Consider the following 22,755-nt stretch of genomic DNA (forward strand, 5'->3'; position numbering starts at 1 on the left):
TCCGAGCTCTCCCATGCGCCCAAACAGTGGTTTACTGCCACATATGGGGTATCAGCGTACTCAGGACAAATTGGACAACAACTTTTTGGGTCCAATTTCTCCTGTTACCCTTGGTAAAATAAAACAAATTGGAGCTGAAGTAAATTTTTTGTGTAAAAAAGTTAAATGTTCATTTTTATTTAAACATTCCAAAAATTCCTATTAAACACCTGAAGGGTTAATAAACTTCTTGAATGTGGTTTTGAGCACCTTGAGGGGTGCAGTTTTTAGAATGGTGTCACACTTGGGCATTTTCTATCATATAGACCCCTCAAAATGACTTCAAATGAGACGTGGTCCCTAAAAAAAAATGGTGTTGTAAAAATGAGAAATTGCTGGTCAACTTTTAACCCTTATAACTCCCTAACAAAAAAAAAAATTGGTTCCAAAATTATGCTGATGTAAAGGAGACATGTAGGAAATGTTACTTATTAAGTATTTTGTGTGACATATCTCTGTGATTTAATTGCATAAAAATTCAAAGTTTGAAAATTGCGAAATTTTCAAAATTTTCGCCAAATTTCCGTTTTTTTCACAAATAAACGCAGGTACTATCAAAGAAATTTTACCACTATCATGAAGTACAATATGTCACGAGAAAACAATGTCAGAATCACCAGGATCCGTTGAAGCGTTTCGGAGTTATAACCTCATAAAGGGACAGTGGTCAGAATTGTAAAAATTGGCCTGGTCATTGACGTGCAAACCACCCTTGGGGGTAAAGGGGTTAAACATCCAAAAAGGCAAAATAGAGGCAACATAGCCATAAAAATAATCAAATTTTATTAGAACACATATTAAATACAAAATATTAGAACCTAAAAAAATGGGGACGGAAAATATGCAAAAAGAGTAATCACCGAAAGGCAGAGTATAGTATCAATACCAAATATACAAAAAATAGATGGAAAACATATTTCAATATAGTCATTCATGCGCCAAAGACACAGTGTAATAAAGTGGATAGAGTCACAACATGACTTCTTATAATGAAGTTATACCAGATATGGATAAAATGTACAATGCGCATAATCAGGCGTGCTTATAAGCAGGGGCGGACTGGGCCGGGTGGCAGGAATGCATATGCCCCCCGGGCTGGTGCCTGAGCAGCTGGACAGGGCCGCTGGAGGACCGGCAGCGATTTCCGCCAGCCGGCCCTTTAAATCTTGTAAAGGCAGGTCCTGTGTGTGCGCGCGCGCATTGCCGGCGGCTGAGAAGCGCCGCGGCGGCCGTGCTAGTGCACGAGCACGGCCGCGTTCCTAGGTCCTGCGCGCGCTCGTCTGCTGCCTGTGCCAGCGCAGGCACACAGGAGATCAGACCACGAAAGATTTGAAATGTCCCGCGCGCGCGCATAGGGCGCCTCCAGGCTCCACCTGACTGTGTGTGCGTCTGACGCTGGCCGGCCTGCACCAGCGTCAGAGAAAACTGGCTGCTCACCACTGCCTGTCTGCCTGGGATCCTCTTCATCGCCGACGCTGGCCAGGACCCGTCCCACCTCAGCCCTTCATCCTCCCGACCTCACCAGGGACCTGGGTTAGTCCCAACTCCCAAGATGAATTTTTTTTATGTATATACAGCAGTTGCACCTATATAATGTGTATAGACTGCTATATATGCATTATATAGGTGATACTGCTGTGTATAATCACTATACTACCTATATAATGTATGTATAGCAATCTATATCTTATATAGGTGACAGCTACTGATGCATATATATACCTTATATAGGTGACACTGTGGGGTGTGTTTATGTATATATATATGTACATGTATACACAACAGCAGTATCATCTATATAACATATATACATCAGTAGCAGTATTGCCTATATAACATATAGACTGCTATACGTAAATTATATAGGTGGTATAGTGATTATAAACAGCAGTTGCACCTATATAATGTGTATAGACTGCTATATATACATTATATAGGTGATACTGCATTTACGCTTTATTCCCCCGTATCAAGAATAAGATACAGTTCACTCACATACCCTGGGACATCTCTATCCCCGCTACGGCAGACGCGCATGCGCTACTGTGCCGGGATTCCCTAGGTTCAACGAAGACGGTGAGCGGCTGGTACAGTCTGGACAAGCTCGAGCAGCGCGTCACACGCCAGGTGGGCGGGGCTTATGTCAGCGCGGCACGAGCTTAATCTATAAAGGACACAGAAGGGGGAGACCCGTAATGGCAGCAGCATTCTCCCCTGATGAATCCGCAAGGAGGAAACGCGTCGGGAGACGCTCTCTGCAGTACCACTCTGTAAAAGACTAAGGGTCAGGATATGAGGTGGACGAAGAAAGAGGATCAGCTGGTGATGAGTTGAACACGCGGTGAGATCTAACCAATTTACATGGTGGTTACATGACTGATCTCGTGTATCACAGCGTTCCCGTTACTATACCCCACCGTCATTAACCCTTTTAAGAATGCCACAACTGTATCCTTCAGGGAACACTCATAGTATATGTAAATGAGTTTACATGTATCCCTAAGTTATATGGAAGGGTATTATTTTTTATTGTTGGGCATCTCACTATGCTGCATATGTGGTCTGCTACTCTGCACTGACGTTATTCCCATCTGGGTATATATATTTTGGTAGAGCAATGATATGTTGTCTACCAGTGATATACTATAAGTACATTCTTTGGTTTAATAACCAGCTGTGACAAGGTGATACTCTGTTTGTATAGACATAGTTATAGCCATTATACCTTCATATAGAGGTGCATCCTGTGTCATAAATATATTTATGTCCAGCTGGTTGGTTCAATAGTTGGCCCACTTTGCGTGAGCCTGTAAAGACTATTGTGGATTGGTTACTCAGTATTGGCACGGTCAGTGCTGCAGAATATATGTTATTTGTCTGTCTGTTTCTCGTTTTTCCTTTCTGTGTAGGTAATAGGGCACATACCACGTTTGGTTTTCTATTTTGGTTTGTCTTATTATTTTTTATTTTTTGGTCTATAGTCAGGTCCTATTTTAGGCCTATTTTTAACACATACCTAATAAAGGTTAAATTTTATCCTTTTGCTACTATACGGTATAAATATTATTGGATAAATACACCACGCTACTTATATATATTTATTTTTGGCATGGCAGGATTTCTCAGCACAGGAATTGATACCAATCAGTGGGTTACGGAGGCAAGGGAGGTTTTCTCTGAAAGATCTTATACCCAAAAAAAATATGTTCCCTCATTTAATGCGGCATTTAAAGAGCTGACCAAAGTATACAAAGATCAAATTGCCTCATGGTGGGAGGTACAAAGTTTAGACAACTACATTAAATCTGGTATTGTTCCCAGACATCTAAGGATCACCTTGGCACCTGGTTATCGTTATAAAAATCCCAGTCTGTTAGCTAAATGGGAGAAGGAGGCCACGGCGAGTTCTCTTAGATTGATGGGACTACTATTAGAAGAAGAAAAACAAAATTTGAACAGTTTGAATGAATCCCTGAAAGAACATATAGATATAACAAAGAAATTCTCGGCTGAACCTGAATTCTCTAAAAAAGAAATTCAATTACAGAACTCGGTAGAGAGATTCCAGTATCATCTGAAGGATAAAAAACATAAGTTTTTCATAAGAGATCTTCAGGAGTTCAAAGATAATAAAGCATATACCTTTTCAGCCAGTAGATTTCCCCGAAAAACAGAGACTGATATTTCATCTTCAGAGGCAGAAGTTTCAGACAGTGAAGGTAGAGCTGGAGGACAGAGAGGAAAAGGAAAGAATAGGGGGAGAGGTGGTAACTGGGGACGCGGGAGTAACAAAAAATCACCGGTCAAGAACAATTTTTTAGACCTCAGTTATCCACTCAGGAGTCGAACCAATCCCCCAACTTAAATATGCAGGTAGTAAACCTTTCTTCCAGAGCACTATCAGAGATTGAAATATCATTATTAAGTAGGGGTCTTTCTTTTGTACCTAGTTCAGACATGGACACTTTTGAGGTTATTAAGGATGTAAATTTATTTGTAAGACGTCTCAAGTGGAAGGAATTTTTTCTGAGGGAAGAGAGAAAACAATGTGCAGATTTGGGTATAGCAGAGGATCTATTGCAGGATGTTCGGTTGTTGTTCCATCTGGGAGATGTTGATCCCAATATGGAAGGGTTGGGACCTTTTACCAAACTTAAGAATAAAAGCTCCAGTATGCCCCCACCTATGGGAGACTTAAGCTCCATTGATATTTTTTTAAACTTGGTCACGGAAGATCTCATGAGAATATCAGACAAAAAAAGAAAAAATTCCCACAATTTATCCAGAAGTGAAATGAACTGTCTGTGTAATTTGGAAAAGGACAAAAATATTACCATCAAGCCCTCAGATAAAGGGGGTAATGTGGTGGTAATGGATACTATTAAATACCGTACTCTATGCCTTTCTCTTTTGGAGGGTGAGGAGGATTATAAGATACTACCACATGGCCCCCTTAAACAATATGAGTGTGAACTCAGATCTATCGTTGAGGAGGGCTTCAGAGAAGGAGTGTTAAGCAAGGACGAGAGGGAGTATCTGGTACCCAAACATCCGGTTACTCCAACTTTTTATTGTCTTCCAAAGATTCACAAGGGGACCAATCCCCTAAAGGGGCGCCCGATTGTTTCAGGAAACAACAGTTTGACAGAAAGACTTGGTGTTTATATCGATAAGATCTTAAAACCATTTGTGGGAGCTCTGAATTCTTATGTGCGGGACACCACTGACCTCTTGCTTAAATTGGAAGATGTTTGCCTGGACCCAGACATGATCTTAGGCAGCATTGACGTGGAGTCACTATACTCTTCAATACCACATGACAAGGGCCTAATGGCTGTGAGCCACTTCTTACATACCAGAGGCACACAATATAACAGACATAATGATTTTGTGATAAAGGCCCTAGAATTTTGTTTGACCCATAATTTTTTCCTGTTTGACCGGAAGTACTTCCACCAGCTCAGGGGCACTGCGATGGGCAGCCCTTGTGCGCCCTCGTATGCTAATTTGCTCCTGGGCTGGTGGGAGGAAACGGTAGTTTTTGGAGACACTTTGACCCATCCTGAGGAGAGGATAATTTTGTGGCTAAGATATATTGATGATGTGTTTGTAATTTGGAGAGGAGAAGCCACTGATTTTGGCAACTTTGTTGAGGGGCTAAACATCAATGACCTAGGCCTGCGCTTCACTTTTGAAGCCAACAACACTAGCCTGGCATTTTTGGACATACGCATTAATAAACGTCCTAATGGTGAATTGACCACAAAAACACACAGAAAGGACACGGCCACAAATTCTCTCCTCAGGTGGGAAAGCAGTCACCCTGCTCCTCTTAAAAGAGGGATCCCTAAGGGGCAATATTTAAGGGTGCGCAGAAATTGCTCAAACAATGAAGTGTTCCAGGAACAAGCCATTGATTTGAAGCATCGGTTCTTGGAAAGAGGATATCCGGAGGGGGTACTCAATAAGGCCTACAAAGAATCTCTGAAAAAAGAAAGGAAAGATTTATTGATACCCAAGCCAAAGTCTGATGAAGACAATGTTATTCGCTTCATCACTAGATATTCCAATGGGTCGAATTATGTCAGAGAAATTCTTCAGAAACATTGGCCCATCCTGCAGATGGATAGGGATATAAACAAACATGTCCCACCGGTACCTCAGATCACATACAGAAAGGGCAAATCTCTTCATGACAGATTGGTTCACAGCCATTTTGACTCAGGTAACAGCCTTTGGTTAACGACAAACCAGACTAAGGGTTGTTATAAGTGTGGTGGCTGCAAAAGCTGTGCATCCATCAGACCCTCAAAGAGCTTTATAAGCAATGTCACAGGTACCACATACACAATTCGGCATTTTATCAACTGCCGGACCAAGGGGGTTATTTACAAGGCCACATGTGATTGTAACCTGGAGTATGTGGGTAAAACAAAAAGGGAGTTTCGTAAGAGAATTGGTGAGCACCTCCGTGATATTGCTAATAAAAGGGACACTCCCGTGGCTATCCACATGAATCAGTTTCATCAGGGTAACCCCGATAAGATCTATTTCGTAGGGATTGACAGGATTATACCTCCACCAAGAGGTGGCGACTGGGACAGACAAATATTGCAAAAAGAGACAAGATGGATATTCATGTTGAAGACTGTACAACCGTTAGGACTAAATGAGACACAATCATACAGTTGTTTTCTGTAGTATGTATTTAAGTGGTCCTGTATTTTACTATTTTTTCCACCTCTTTTGTGATTATATCTGATAGGGTTTCCAATTAGGGCAAGCCGTCGTGGAGTGGGGGCGCCACATGCGAAGGCTGTAGGGTGCCAACCCCCGCGACAGGTAGGGTCAGGATCTTAGGGATTGTTTATATCGCCTAATTACGGATCTGACCTTAATAAATATTTTCAAATTATTGGAAAATCCTACAGTTCCTTTTCTCCCCCCTATCTGTGTTTCTTTCTTTATAGCTGTCCTTTGTAGATATGAGGGTGCTATAGGGAGAGATAGTTTTGGGTGAGCCGACGTCGAGTGGGGGCGCCACTTGCGCAGGGTTCTTTGTAGGGTGCCAACCTCCGCGACAGGCAGGGACAGGAGAGTAGGGATATTATGATAGGGTAATATTCTAGGGTCACCTTTTCCCTCCTTTGGGTTTTTTGGTGATGGATGGTGGTGTCCCGCGCATAGGAATTTTTACCCTATATATTTCTGTATATTAACAAATCAGTATTTAAATTCTTACTGTTTTTCTAGGCTCTCTCGTCCTTGTTTCTCGCAGTTTATATTTGATATGGTCATACACTAAAAGTAGACAACCCTCTGTTTGTCTACTGTAACTTAATTGGTATGATAATATGCTGAGTTTTTCCATGAATCATGTCGTTTGGTGAACAGGATCGGTGTTCTATTGCAGGTCCTGTTTTTAGGGTGCTGACTAAGTGTGCGGCATATTGGATGGATTATTGATTCCATGCGGCAATGTGTACAGACACCTTAGGGGGGTATATGTATGAATTCATACATTTACGCTTTATTCCCCCGTATCAAGAATAAGATACAGTTCACTCACATACCCTGGGACATCTCTATCCCCGCTACGGCAGACGCGCATGCGCTACTGTGCCGGGATTCCCTAGGTTCAACGAAGACGGTGAGCGGCTGGTACAGTCTGGACAAGCTCGAGCAGCGCGTCACACGCCAGGTGGGCGGGGCTTATGTCAGCGCGGCACGAGCTTAATCTATAAAGGACACAGAAGGGGGAGACCCGTAATGGCAGCAGCATTCTCCCCTGATGAATCCGCAAGGAGGAAACGCGTCGGGAGACGCTCTCTGCAGTACCACTCTGTAAAAGACTAAGGGTCAGGATATGAGGTGGACGAAGAAAGAGGATCAGCTGGTGATGAGTTGAACACGCGGTGAGATCTAACCAATTTACATGGTGGTTACATGACTGATCTCGTGTATCACAGCGTTCCCGTTACTATACCCCACCGTCATTAACCCTTTTAAGAATGCCACAACTGTATCCTTCAGGGAACACTCATAGTATATGTAAATGAGTTTACATGTATCCCTAAGTTATATGGAAGGGTATTATTTTTTATTGTTGGGCATCTCACTATGCTGCATATGTGGTCTGCTACTCTGCACTGACGTTATTCCCATCTGGGTATATATATTTTGGTAGAGCAATGATATGTTGTCTACCAGTGATATACTATAAGTACATTCTTTGGTTTAATAACCAGCTGTGACAAGGTGATACTCTGTTTGTATAGACATAGTTATAGCCATTATACCTTCATATAGAGGTGCATCCTGTGTCATAAATATATTTATGTCCAGCTGGTTGGTTCAATAGTTGGCCCACTTTGCGTGAGCCTGTAAAGACTATTGTGGATTGGTTACTCAGTATTGGCACGGTCAGTGCTGCAGAATATATGTTATTTGTCTGTCTGTTTCTCGTTTTTCCTTTCTGTGTAGGTAATAGGGCACATACCACGTTTGGTTTTCTATTTTGGTTTGTCTTATTATTTTTTATTTTTTGGTCTATAGTCAGGTCCTATTTTAGGCCTATTTTTAACACATACCTAATAAAGGTTAAATTTTATCCTTTTGCTACTATACGGTATAAATATTATTGGATAAATACACCACGCTACTTATATATAGATACTGCTGTATATAATCGCTATACCACCTATGTAATGTACGTATAGCAGTCTATATGTTATATAGGTGACACTGCTACTGATGCGTATATACCTTATATAGGTGACACTGTGGGGTGTGTGTATATATCACACCACTGTATACACAGCAGTATCACCTATATAACGTATATACACATCAGTAGCAGTATTGCCCACATATATAAGATACAGATTGCTATATATACATTATATAGGTGATACTGGCTGCTACTGCTGTATATAATCGCAATATCACCTATATAATGTATATACAGCAGTCTATATATAGGCAATACTGCTACTGATGTGTATAGTTGTAGTATCACCTATATATTGTATGTGATAATGTGACTGCTGTACATACATTATATAGGTGAAACATATATATATATATATATATATATATATATAATCAGTTTCACCTATATAATGTATGTATGTACAGCAGTCACAGTATCACATACAATATATAGGTGATACTACAACTATACACATCAGTCGCAGTATCAACTATATATTGTATATACAGTAGTTTCAATGTGATATATATTCAGCAGTCGCGGTGTCTCTTATGTGATGTATGCATCATAATATAGTATAATGCTGTCTTAAATATGTATATATATATATATATATATATATATATACAGTATATAATTGTCTAAGGGTCACTTCCGTCTGTCCTTCTTTCTTTCTGTCACGGTTATTCATTCGCTGATTGGTCTCGCCAGCTGCCTGTCATAGCTGCCGCGACCAATCAGCGACGGCCACAGTCCGGAAGAAAATGGCCGCTCCTTACTCCCCGCAGTCAGTGCTTGGCGTCCGCATACTCCCCTCCGGTCAGCGCTCACACAGGGTTAATGGCAGCATTGACCGCGGTGTAACGCACTCGGTTACCGCCGCTATTAACCCTGTGTGACCACATTTTTACTATTCATGCTGCCTGTGCAGCATGAATAGTAAAAATATCTAATGTTAAAAATAATAAAAAAATAAAAAATAGTTACATACTCACCCTCCGGTGGCCCCCCCGGATCAGGAACCGGCCTTTTCCGCTCCGCGCGACGTCCCGGTGACCGCTGCATGCATTGCGGTCTCGCGAGATGATGACGTACGTTCTCGCGAGACCGCAATGCAATCTTCAGACCGGACTGCACGCCAAGCATCGGGGAACGGACGCTTCGATCCGGAGGCTCCAGGAGGTGAGTATGTAACTATTTTTTATTTTAATTCTTTTTTTTTTTAACAGGGATATGGTGCATACTACGTGACTGGCCAATATACTACGTGATTGTGCTGTATACTACGTGACTGGTCAATATACTACGTGATTGTGCTGTATACTACGTAACTGGGCATACTGCCCAGCCACGTAGTATATTGCCCAGCCATGTAGTATATTGCCCATTCACGTAGTATAAAGCACAGAGCCACGTAGTATATTGGCCAGTCACGTAGTATACAGCACAGAGCCACGTAGTATATTGGCCAGTCACGTAGTATATTGCCCAGCCACGTAGTATACTGCCCAGTTACGTGGCTGGGCAGTATACTACGTGGCTCTGTGCTGTATACAACGTGGCTCTGTGCTGTATACTACGTGGCTCTGTGCTGTATACTACGTGGCTCTGTGCGTAGCTGGGCAATATACTACGTAAACTACGTGGCTGGGCAATATGCTACGTGGCTAAAGAGCACCATGTAAATGGACCTGTGGTCGATCATGCGCACTTCGGCGCCATTCACATGTGGCTCTTCAAATAACGCCTTTAAGAGGAGTGTTGAAGGGCAGGACAAAGTATAGCAAAATTCACTTTTCGGGGGTGGGGAGTGTTTGAGTATGTGGACTGGTGGGGTTTTTTGTGGCAGGGCTGCTTTTTTGTCCCTGTCCGGCCGTGTGTGTGTGTGTGTGATTATACAGTGGGATTGTGCGTGTGTGCACTATATATACAGTGGGGCTGTGCGTGTGTCAATTATACATTGGGACTGTGCGTGTGTGTTTTATATATATATATATATATATATATATATATATATATATATATATCTCGCATGTTTGCCGTCACAGGAAAACCTGTTCCCGGCGCAGGCACCGGAGAATCCTCACAGAGCATAGTGCGCACGATATGAGGATTCACACATAGTGACTGTAGACATGTAGCTTAAAGGGAACCTGTCACCCCGAAATTCGCGGGTGAGGTAAGCCCACCGGCATCAGGGGCTTATCTACAGCATTCTGTAATGCTGTAGATAAGCCCCCGATGTTACCTGAAAAAGGAGAAAAAGACGTTAGATTATACTTACCCAGGGGCGGTCCCGCTGCTGGTCAGGTCGGATGGGCGTCTCCGGTCCGCTGCGGCGCCTCCTATCTTCTTTCCATGACGTCCTCTTCTGATCTTCAGCCACGGCTCCGGCGCAGGCGTACTTTGCTCTGCCCTGTTGAGGGCAGACAAAGTACTGCAGTGCGCAGGCGCCGGAAAGGTCAGAGGCTCGGCGCCTGCGCACTGCAGTACTTTGTCTGCCCTCAACAGGGCAGAGCAAAGTACGCCTGCGCCGGAGCCGTGGCTGAAGATCAGAAGAGGACGTCATGGAAAGAAGATGGGAGGCGCCGCAGCGGACCGGAGACACCCATCCGACCTGACCAGCAGCGGGACCGCCCCTGGGTGAGTATAATATAACGTCTTTTTCTCCTTTTTCAGGTAACATCGGGGGCTTATCTACAGCATTACAGAATGCTGTAGATAAGCCCCTGATGCCGGTGGGCTTACCTCACCCGCGATTTTCGGGGTGACAGGTGCCCTTTAAGATCCGACAACCCCTTTAAGGATGGGCCGCTACTCATGGGCCACTGCTGTGTACTTGCCCCCCAGGCTAAAATTTGCCAGTCAGCCCCTGCTTATAAGTCATGCCAAGACAATAGCCACATCAAACATATAGAATAGTCAATAAATATAGAAAGCCTCCAAAAATAATATAAGTAAATAAATAATTTAAATGCTGCAGAAGTATATACTAGGAAAAAATCCTTAGAGTAGCAAAACCAGCCTCATTGTAAGCAATAAAAATGACCCAATAGTTTGTCTTGCAGAAAAAGTAAGTGTATACAAAATAGTGTGGTGCTGGACCCGTGTCTACACTGAGACCAGTTGGCTTCAGGAGTGCATGCAGCTAAATGGAAAAGATGGGGATAACATTACAAATATAAAGTAAGCAGCCAGGAGTATTACCTAACGGTGATAGCAGCAACCCGACGTGCGTTTCGCGTGTAGCTTCGTCCGGGGATGAGTGCATACTAAGTGTGCATCGCCAAATGCTTAAATAGTAGGGGTTTAAACAGGATTGGTAGCAGTTCAATGACGGCGCTTCCGTGAGCGCTCCTGCATGCTGCCGCTGCTGATCGGCGTCAGAGCGGGGGGTAGACCAGGCGCCAGCTAAGACGCGTCTCCACAGCGACCACAGAGCCAGGGAGCCCGCGCAAGCGCACACTGCGCTAGGGATAATGAGAGGCACAGATGTCAGCCGAGATATGTCCCTAAGGTAGAAACGAGCCCGCACAAGCGCAGATCGCGCTGAAAGTGAATGCTATCTATGCAAGCTACATATGGCCATAAGAAAGACTGTGACAAGGACATAAAACTAAATTATGAAAGAAGGAGCAGCCTTCCAGTGAAATTAAAATAAAATATAGGTGTCAATGCGCTACTATAAGTGTAAATTAGTGAATACAGGAAAAGTACAAAAAACGATGTTCCACATTATATAGGTGCAAGAGAGTGAATTATAATGATTACAGCGTAGTTGTAAAAGACTTGTTGGAGTGTTAAAGGGAAGACTCATGAATATATAATGGCTATACCATATCAATAGTATCAAAAAAATGCATATATAATAAATATTTATAAAAAATATTTATACATAAAGTGACCGTGCAATATACATAATAACCACAAAAATATGATAAAAATATACAGGAAATACACGATGAGTGTCCATATAAATATCCAATGAAGAATTCATCCTTCTTGATGAAGCAATATTAGCTTTGATATTTTTTGTAGAGATAGCCATGTTAAAGTGTGGCGGAAGTGTTCATAACGGCATCAGCCCTCATAAAGATGGATAAATTGATCGCCATTAGACCAGTACTTCATAATGTAAACGAACTAACTAGAGAAATAAAAACAAGAGTTAAAAATAGATACTAAATAAGCATAAAAAGCATACCTAAAACAAATGAAAAAGAAAACATTAAAAATTACCAAAGTTTTTACAAAAAAGGGGCAAAACTGAGAACTTCGTTTAAACCTGACGGTTGAATGGAACCCACCCTAAAGATCCACTGGGCCTCTAACTGCGCTAATTTTTTCTTCCAGTTACCTCCCCGAATATCAACGTAAACCTTATCGATACCAATAACAGATAGAAGCGTAGCATCACAATCATGAAATTTCCTAAAATGCCTAGGAATAGGCTTAAGGAGTGAGAGGTCATCTACTTTTGAGGCATTCAAGATGTCTCGATAGTGCTCCCTTGCTCTGATTTTGAGTGGCCTAGAGGTGAGTCCCACATACGATTTGGGGCAAGTACAGGTTGCTAAATATACTACCCCAGTAGTGTTACAGGTAATATGTTGCGTGATGGTGAACGTATTCTTACCGTCACATGATTTGAACTCGGTTGCATGTAGCATGTTGGGGCAGGCAATGCATTCCCCACACGGGTAGAATCCCCATTTCGGGCCTCTGGAGGTAAAGCTTTTCTCTATTTGTGGTCCACGGTAATAACTATGAACAAGTTGGTCTTTTAGATTCGGGGATCGACGGTACGTGATGGCTGGATTCTGCGGTAGATACTTAACAAGGGTACGATCGGTCATTAAAATAGGCCAGTATTTTCTTAGGGCTTCTCTCATTTCGAACCATTTGCCGTTGTACGTGGAGATAAAACGCACCGTTGAATCAGTAGTGGTTTTCTTACAGGGCTGCAGCAAATCGGAACGTCTTGCATCTCTGGCTTTTTTATAACCTTTTTTGATGCTTCTTTTTGAGTAGCCTCGCTCTTCAAATCTAGTCGTAAGTGCACTAGCTTGTTCTTGGAAAGTCAGATTATTCGAGCAGATTCGTCTGGCCCTCAAAAATTGCCCCGTAGGGATACCACTTATGAAAGGTTTGGGGTGGGAAGATGAGGCATGGAGCAAGTTGTTCACAGCTGTTTTTTTCCTAAAAACATCCGTTTCCAGGGTTTTTCCCACTGTTCCTGAAATTTGAATATCCAAGAAGTCGATGGTAGTTTGACTGTACTTTACGGTTAATCTAATATTCAAATTGTTATCATTCAAAATTTTGACAAATTCAAGGAGGTCCCGCTCTGAACCCTGCCAGATGAACAAAATGTCATCAATATAGCGGGTCCAGAACAGGACCCCCTCGATATACGCCACCGGTTTTGTGAAAAAAAGCCCCCTCTCCCACATACCCAAAAACAAGTTTGCGTATGAAGACGCAAAAGCTGCACCCATAGCGGTGCCCTGCTTTTGGAGATAGATAGTCTCCTTAAAAATGAAAAAGTTGTGCTCCAGGGCAAAAGTTAACAAAATGAGGAGAAATTCAACAAAATCAGGGTCGTGCTCGGTCATTGTCAAGAATGTCCTAACTGCCTGAATTCCATCTTGATGGTAAATAGATGTATACAATGACTCAACATCCATAGAGACGAGCCACATGTCCTCATCCCATGGTATCCCCTCGATTTTTCTCAGGACATCACTGGTGTCTTTAGCATAAGATGGAAGGTCAAATACCAGTGGCTTAAGATGAAAATCCAAGAATTTAAAAATAGTCTCACACAGGTTGCCATTGCCTGAGACTATAGGCCGCCCGGGTGGAATGTTAGGATTTTTGTGAATTTTTGGGGTAAAATAGATACAGGCCATTCTTGGATGCCGAGGGATGAGGTGATTTTGCAGTTCCTTAGAGATGAGGCCGTTATAAAATGCTTCATCCAGAATATTTTGCAGTTCTTGCTGGAATTTGGATGTAGGATTGAATGTTAATCTTTTGTAACAGGTCTCATCTCGTAACTGTCTGAAGGCCTCCCTTTCGTAAATATGAATTGGCCACACTACAACATTCCCTCCTTTGTCAGCAGGTTTAATTAACACCCCCTTAAGATTTTTAAGTTCCTTCAAAGCTGCCCTATGAACCCCCGAAAGACTGTGTCTGATAGTAGATGTTTCAATTTTTTCAAATTCTCTTGTGACTAATTTGACAAACATCTTTCTGTCAGGGTAAAGATTTAAAGGGGGAAACGTTTTAGGAATGGGAGGATAAAATTTCAAGTTACCTGCATCCACTCCATGGTCTGTTTGCTGCTCGCCCTCCAATTCTTCCAAAATGGCTATAGTTTGTAGGTCTGCGTCCATCCAGTCCTCCCCAGTGGGCCTATCATGCAGTTTTTTGAGGACCAGTTTGCAGGCGAACAGTTGTAGATCATTTATAGCTAAAAAGGAATTGAAGGATGAAGTAGGTGAGAAAGATAGACCTAGACTAAGCACTTCCTGTTGCGCGTTCGTAAGTTCATAGTTGGAAAGATTGATCACCTGTAATTTAGAGGTCGAAGCACCTCCATTATTTCTCCCAAATCTCCTAGGAGTGTCATTCCTCCTTCTGTAGTTGTTTTTACGCAGATTATATATCTGGTTTTGTGTTTCTTCTCCCTCTCTTGAGGATAAGGATGACATGGAGGATGAGCGAGATAAATTAGAGGGTTTAGAGGTGGTAGATTGCCATCTATATACTGTACCGCTTTTATAGTCTTGTAAATCTCTCTGAAATTTCTTTGCTTTAGTTTCTTTTATTTCCTTTTCCCAAATAGAAAATTGACCGTCAATTTCTTTATTTAATCCATCCATTTCGGATGCAGTTAGATTTTCATTCTGTTTCCTCCGAGTATCTTCTATATCCGTATCTAGCTTATCCAATCTTTTTTCGTTGTTACCTATGAGAAGCTCCATAAATACCTTGGAGCAGTTAGAACATGCTTCCTCCCATCTTGTCTTAAAGGTGATATCGTCGACTGGAAAAGAGGGCATTATACGCACCCGCAGGCCTCTCGGTATGAGGCCTTTTGCTAAGTAATTCTCCAGGGATGCCTTATTCCACCAGGTTCGAGTTCTCTTTTTTAGAAAATGTTTCATTGAGATTTTCAGTTCCAATTTTTGCCCACTTTCTGCAGAAACCTGTTGCATAGATTCCCCACCAAAAACTGTATCAATAGACGTAAGCCAGCTTTTATCTCTGGCTTTGAAATCCATCCTGACAGAAAATAGAAAGACTGTAAACTAGTACAGCAATAACAATACATCAAAATAGAAGTACCTGCCTAGTTAAATGGCAATGCTCCAAATCAATATAAACATCCAAAAAGGCAAAATAGAAGCAATATAGCCATAAAAATATTCAAATTTTATTAGAACACATATTAAATACAAAATATTAGAACCTAAAAAAATGGGGACGGAAAATATGCAAAAAGAGTAATCACCGAAAGGCAGAGTATAGTATCAATACCAAATATACAAAAAATAGATGGAAAACATATTTCAATATAGTCATTCATGCGACAAAGACATAGTGTAATAAAGTGGATAGAGTCACAACATGACTTCTTATAATGAAGTTATACCAGATATGGATAAAATGTACAATGCGCATAATCAGGCGTGCTTATAAGTTATGCCAAAACAATAGCCACATCAAACATATAGAGTAGTCAATAAATATAGAAAGCCTCCAAAAAGAATATAAGTAAATAAATAATTTAAATGCTGCAGAAGTATATACTAGGAAAAAATCCTTAGAGTAGTAAAACCAGCCTCATTGTAAGCAATAAAAATGACCCAATAGTTTGTCTTGCAGAAAAAGTAAGTGTATACAAAATAGTGTGGTGCTGGACCCGTGTCTGTTGTGGATTCTGTTTTCGGGCTCCCTCCTGTGGTCATGAATGGTACTTCGGCTGGTTCTGTCCATGAACTTTCTCTGATGCCTGTGGGTGTTTCTGAGTTTCCTTCCACAGGTGACAAGGCTAATTCGTTAGTGGGCTGCTCTATTTAACTCCACTTGGATCCTTGTCCGATGCCAGCTGTCAATGTTGTAGCATTGGTCTAGTTCGCTCCTGGATCTTCCTGGTTACCTGTTTTCTCCAGCAGAAGCTAAGTTTTGCTTTGCTTTTTTCTTGTTTGCTATTTCTTCTGTCCAGCATGCTTATGTGAATTTTGCCTTGCTTGCTGGAAGCTCTGGGACGCAGAGGGGCGCCTCCGCTCCGTGAGTCGGTGCGGATGGTATTTTTCCCTGCACTCTCTGTGTGGCTTTTTAGGGTTTTGTGCTGACTGCAAAGTGACCTTTCCTATCTTCTGTCTGTTTAGTAAGTCGGGCCTCTCTTTGCTAAATCTATTTCATCTCTGTGTTTGTGATTTCATCTTACTCACAGTCAATATATGTGGGGGGCTGCCTTTTCCTTTGGGGAATTTTCTCTGAGGCAAGATAGGCTTATTTTTCCTATCTCTAGGGCTAGCTAGTTCTGAGGCTGTGACGAGGCGCCTAGGTCTTGATAGGAGCGCTCCACGGCTATTTCTAGTCTACGTGATAGGATTAGGGATTGCGGTCAGCAGAGGTTCCACTTCCCAGAGCTTGTCCTGTATTAAAGTGCTATCAGGTCTTTTCTGGTGCTCTAACTACCAGGTCCACTATTTGTTCTAACCACCAGATCATAACAGTACAGCTGGCCAAAAGTATTGATGCATCTCAATAGAGGGATAAGTGAAGCTCTGAGACCATTTTTTTTTCTTTGCAGCGTGTTCTGTCTCACGTTTCCCCTTTACCTCTGGGTGGTTCAGAACACAGGTGTAGACATGGACATTCAAGGTCTGTCCTCTTGGATGGATAATCTCACTACAAGGGTACAAAACATTCAAGGTTTTGTGGTTCAGAATTCGATGTCAGAGCCTAGGATTCCAATTCCTGATTTATTTTTTGGTGATAGATCTAAGTTCTTGAATTTCAAAAATAATTGTAAATTGTTTCTAGCTTTGAAACCTCGCTCCTCAGGTGATCCTGCTCAACAAGTAAGGATCATTATTTCTTTATTACGTGGTGACCCTCAAGACTGGGCATTTTCCCTTGCGCCAGGAGATCCGGCATTGCGTGATGTGGATGCGTTTTTCCTGGCGCTCGGATTACTTTATGACGAACCTAATTCAGTGGTTCAGGCAGAGAAAGTCTTGCTGGCTCTGTGTCAGGGTCAGGATGAAGCAGAGATGTATTGTCAGAAGTTTAGAAAGTGGTCTGTGCTCACTCAGTGGAATGAATGTGCCCTGGCAGCAATCTTCAGAAAGGGTCTCTCTGAAGCCCTTAAGGATGTCATGGTGGGATTTTCCATGCCTGCTGGTCTGAATAAGTCTATGTCCTTGGCCATTCAGATCGATCGGCGCTTGCGTGAGCGTAAGTCTGTGCACCATTTGGCGGTACTATCTGGGCATGGGCCTGAGCCTATGCAGTGTGATAGGACTTTGACCAGAGCTGAACGGCAGGAACACAGACGTCGGAATGGGCTGTGTTTTTACTGTGGTGATTCCACTCATGCTATCTCCGATTGTCCTAAGCGCACTAAGCGGTTCGCTAGGTCTGCCACCATTGGTACGGTACAGTCAAAATTTCTATTGTCCGTTACACTGATTTATTCTTTGTCTTCCTACTCTGTTATGGCATTTGTGGATTCAGGCGCTGCCCTGAATTTGATGGACTTGGAGTATGCTAGGCGCTGTGGTTTTTTCTTGGAGCCCTTCCAGCATCCTATTCCATTGAGAGGAATTGATGCTACGCCTTTGGCCAAGAATAAGCCTCAGTATTGGACCCAATTGACCATGTGCATGGCTCCTGCACATCAGGAGGATATCCGTTTTTTGGTGTTACATAATTTGCATGATGTGGTCATTTTAGGGTTATCATGGCTACAGGTCCATAATCCAGTATTGGACTGGAAATCTATGTCTGTGTCCAGCTGGGGTTGCCAGGGGGTACATGGTGATGTTCCATTTTTGTCAATTTCGTCTTCTACTCCTTCTGAAGTTCCGGAGTTTTTGTCGGATTATCAGGATGTATTTGATGAGCCCAAAGCCAGTGCCCTACCTCCTCATAGGGATTGCGATTGTGCAATTAATTTGATTCCTGGTAGTAAGTTTCCTAAGGGCCGATTGTTCAATTTATCTGTGCCAGAACACGCCGCTATGCGGAGTTATATAAAGGAATCCTTGGAGAAAGGCCATATTCGCCCATCGTCATCACCGTTGGGAGTAGGGTTCTTTTTTGTGGCCAAGAAGGATGGTTCTTTGAGACCTTGTATTGATTACCGCCTTCTTAATAAAATTACTGTCAAATTTCAGTATCCTTTGCCGTTGCTGTCCGACTTGCTTGCTCGTATTAAAGGGGCTAGTTGGTTTACCAAGATAGACCTTCGAGGGGCGTATAATCTTGTGCGTATTAAACGGGGCGATGAATGGAAAACAGCATTTAATACGCCCGAGGGCCATTTTGAGTACCTGGTGATGCCATTCGGGCTTTCCAATGCTCCATCAGTATTTCAGTCCTTTATGCATGACATCTTCCGAGAGTACCTGGATAAATTCCTGATTGTGTATTTGGATGATATTTTGGTCTTTTCGGATGATTGGGAGTCTCATGTGAAGCAGGTCAGAATGGTGTTCCAGGTCCTTCGCGCTAATTCCTTGTTTGTGAAGGGGTCAAAGTGTCTCTTTGGAGTTCAGAAGGTTTCATTTTTGGGGTTCATTTTTTCCCCTTCTACTGTCGAGATGGACCCTGTTAAAGTCCAGGCCATTCATGATTGGACTCAGCCGACATCTGTGAAGAGCCTGCAAAAGTTCCTGGGCTTTGCTAATTTTTATCGTCGCTTCATCGCTAATTTTTCTAGTGTTGCTAAACCGTTGACTGATTTGACCAAGAAGGGTGCTGATGTGGTCAATTGGTCTTCTGCGGCCGTGGATGCTTTTCAGGAATTGAAGCGTCGTTTTTCTTCTGCCCCTGTGTTGTGCCAGCCAGATGTTTCGCTCCCGTTTCAGGTTGAGGTTGATGCCTCTGAGATTGGAGCAGGGGCTGTTTTGTCGCAAAGAAGTTCTGATGGCTCGGGAATGAAACCATGTGCTTTCTTTTCTAGAAAGTTTTCGCCTGCTGAGCGCAATTATGATGTTGGTAATCGAGAATTGTTGGCCATGAAGTGGTGGTCTTAACAGATCACAAAAATTTGACTTATCCTGAGTCTGCCAAACGGTTGAATCCGAGACAGGCTCGATGGGCGTTATTTTTCTCCCGTTTTGATTTTGTGGTTTCATACCTTCCGGGCTCTAAGAATGTGAAGGCTGATGCCCTGTCAAGGAGTTTTGTGCCTGACTCTCTGGGTGTTTCTGAGCCGGCAGGTATTCTCAAAGAGGGGATAATTTTGTCTGCCATCTCCCCTGATTTGCGGCGGGTGCTGCAAAAATTTCAGGCTGATAGACCTGACCATTGCCCAGCAGAGAAACTGTTTGTCCCTGATAAATGGACTAGCAGAGTTATCTCTGAGCTTCATTGTTCGGTGTTGGCTGGGCATCCTGGAATCTTTGGTACCAGAGATTTGGTGGCTAGATCCTTTTGGTGGCCTTCTTTGTCACGGGATGTGCGTTCTTTTGTGCAGTCCTGTGGGACTTGTGCTCGGGCTAAGCCCTGCTGTTCTCGTGCTAGTGGGTTACTTTTGCCCTTGCCGGTCCCGAAGAGGCCCTGGACGCATATTTCTATGGATTTTATTTCGGATCTCCCCGTCTCTCAAAAGATGTCGGTCATTTGGGTGGTTTGAGATCGCTTTTCTAAGATGGTCCATTTGGTACCCTTGTCTAAATTGCCTTCCTCCTCTGATTTGGTGCCATTGTTTTTCCAGCATGTGGTTCGTTTACATGGCATTCCGGAGAACATCGTTTCGGACAGAGGTTCTCAGTTTGTTTCGAGGTTTTGGTGATCCTTTTGTGCTAGGATGGGCATTGATTTGTCTTTTTCCTCGGCTTTCCATCCTCAGACAAATGGCCAAACCGAACGAACTAATCAGACGTTGGAAACATATCTGAGATGCTTTGTTTCTGCTGATCAGGATGATTGGGTGTCCTTTTTGTCGTTGGCTGAGTTTGCCCTTAATAATCGGGCCAGCTCGGCTACTTTGGTTTCGCCGTTTTTCTGCAATTCTGGTTTCCATCCTCGTTTCTCTTCAGGGCAGGTTGAGTCTTCGGACTGTCCTGGTGTAGATACTGTGGTGAATAGGTTGCAGCAGATTTGGACTCATGTGGTGGACAATTTGACATTGTCCCAGGAGAAGGCTCAACGTTTCGCTAACCGCCGGCGCTGTGTGGGTCCCCGACTTCGTGTTGGGGATTTAGTTTGGTTGTCGTCTCGTTATGTTCCTATGAAGGTTTCCTCTCCTAAGTTTAAGCCTCGTTTCATTGGTCCGTATAAAATTTCTGAGGTTATCAATCCTGTGTCATTTCGTTTGGCCCTTCCAGATTCTTTTGCCATCCATAATGTGTTCCATAGGTCGTTGTTGCGGAGATACGTGGCGCCTGTGGTTCCATCCGTTGACCCTCTGTTAAGGACTGGCGGAATGCACCAAGTATAGATGATATGAAACTAGGTGCGTTCGCAGTCCGAGGTCCACCGTGCAGGTAAAAACCCTGCTGCTAGTAAGACGGACTATATGGCGGTACTATAAGTATACACGCACGGGTTAACTTCACCCTGCGTGAAGGAAGCGATCCTGTTGAGTCACAGGACCGCGGTACCGCACATAGAGCGCGAGCAAGAAGTCAGCGAACACAACCCCAACACAGGATTAAAGTCCGATTAGACCACTTGCTGGCACAACACCGCAACTGGGTGTGTAAGGAAACTATTAAAATTGTATATAAAGGCACGAGAGTGCCTGCAGTGCCGCACTGACAGACGCCACTAACCACCCAGGCTTGGGTAAGGAAAGCGCAGAGGAAGCGCACGGCGCCGTACAGGCGGTCACAGCAACTAGACGCTGTTATGTGTGTAACGTGCTGTTGGATAAGTCGGGCGCTAGATAGCAAACATACACCTTCCGCGAACAGTCATCCAATAGGGAGGGTATTTTAAAGAGCGACTTTCACTCACAACACACACACATATTATCAAGACAATACTAGCGCATGGCCGTGCGGTCATGCGCAGTTTATATAGTTGCAGCACAGGAAGCTGCTACCAAAGTTTTGCCCTTTCAGGACCTTCCTGGAGGACCAATGGAATGTGCTGCAGTACCTGAGCATGTGACCCTTGATCTCCAACGGGAGATCTTGCCCTGGGCATGCTCAGTGTGTGAAAATAAGGACTTAGTCCCAGAGAAGCCTGCTCGCCGCAGATCAGTGCAGGGTACAACAGGAGAGCCAGAAAAGGCAGTAGTAACCCTCTGCACAGAATCAGTCCCAGCAAGACGCTGGGAGCGACGCCTCCGCTGAGCAGACCCCACTGCGGCCGATGCAGAATGGGAGACCGCAGCAGACACGGATCGAGATTCCTCCTGTGCAGCAGAGGAAACTCGACTCCTAACATTACCCCCCCTCCTAGGGCCCCCCTCCTTGAGCCTCACTACGCTCAAAAGCTGCAATAAGCAGCGGAGCCCGAATGTGCTCTACAGGCTCCCTGGTTCTATCCTCTGGGCCGTGACCCTTCCAGTCCACCAGATAAAATTTCTTGCCACGTACCACCTTGCACCCCACAATAGCATTCACCTCAAACTCATCCGTGGATGAACCCGATGTCCCAGCAGATGACTCAGAAAACCGGGACAAACGAACGGGCTTTAAGAGGGAAACGTGAAAAGTATCGGTGATACCAAGGCGTGGAGGAATAGCCAAACGGTAGACCACAGGGTTGACCTGTTCCAGAACCTTAAACGGGCCAATGTAGCGAGGAGCAAACTTAGTGGACTCAACTCGCAGCCTGATGTTACGGGCGGAGAGCCACACTAAGTCGCCAGGAGCAAAGACTGGAGCGGGGTGCCGCTGTGTATCAGCCGAAACCCTCATTCTCTCCTTGGAGGCCCGGATGGCATCCTGTGTGCGGTCCCAGATGTCACGTGCCTCCACCGCCCAGTCTGCCACCCTAGAATCGGTGGATGACACGGGCATGGGCACAGGGACACGCGGATGCTGGCCGTAATTAAGGAGAAAAGGAGTCTGACCAGTGGAATCGGCTACGGCGTTGTTCAAGGCAAATTCCGCCCAAGGTAGCAAAGATGCCCAGTCGTCCTGCCTAGCAGAAATGACGCTAATATGTCACCAGAGTCTGGTTGGTTCTCTCCACCAACCCATTCGTCTCGGGATGATATGCAGAGGAGAGGTTTAACTCTATGCTGAGTAAACGGCAGAGCTCTCTCCAAAACCGAGACGCGAACTGGGGACCCTGATCGCTGA

The sequence above is a fragment of the Ranitomeya imitator genome, chromosome 2 (assembly GCF_032444005.1).
Source record: "Ranitomeya imitator isolate aRanImi1 chromosome 2, aRanImi1.pri, whole genome shotgun sequence".
Lineage (NCBI taxonomy): Eukaryota > Metazoa > Chordata > Amphibia > Anura > Dendrobatidae > Ranitomeya > Ranitomeya imitator.